General features: G+C 66.7%; 1 non-coding gene across 1 annotated transcript; it reads right to left on the reverse strand.

The window, feature by feature from the left end:
• Nucleotides 1-203: 203 nt before the first annotated feature.
• On the reverse strand, nt 204-277 carry TRNAT-AGU. Its single transcript has one exon. It is a non-coding gene; the product is annotated as a tRNA-Thr (tRNA).
• Between the last annotated feature and the right edge of the window lie 162 nt (nt 278-439).

A 439-nucleotide genomic window follows, 5' to 3' on the forward strand; every position in this document is an offset into this window, starting at 1 on the left:
TTGCGACGCCTTGATATTTTTATATATATTTTTTTTCTCCTGATTGCAGCGGAGCCGCAGCCCGGCGTCCCCTCCCGTCGCGGTGACACGGGCGGCCCCGACGCAGCCCCGTCCCGCCCCCGCAGCGCCCGGCGAGTCCGACCCCGCCGTCTCCGGAGATAAAACAGCGCCTGCAGGCAAAAAAGGCAGGGTCCGCCCCGCGCAGGCACCGCTGGGATTCGAACCCAGGATCTCCTGTTTACTAGACAGGCGCTTTAACCAACTAAGCCACGGCGCCGGGCCATGAATGCGGTCTTTACGCGGCCCCAATCCATCGGCCCCGCAGCAGCCCGGCTCCCTGCCCACGGTGCAGCCTCCTCTGCGGTGTCCCGGTACCGACCCGTCCTCGCCGGCTGCGGCACTGCCCTAGCAGACCGGTAGGAGCAGCTCGGCTCCCCCC

This window comes from Mesitornis unicolor, unplaced genomic scaffold (assembly GCF_000695765.1).
Source record: "Mesitornis unicolor isolate BGI_N332 unplaced genomic scaffold, ASM69576v1 scaffold7118, whole genome shotgun sequence".
NCBI classification, from domain to species: Eukaryota; Metazoa; Chordata; class Aves; order Mesitornithiformes; family Mesitornithidae; genus Mesitornis; species Mesitornis unicolor.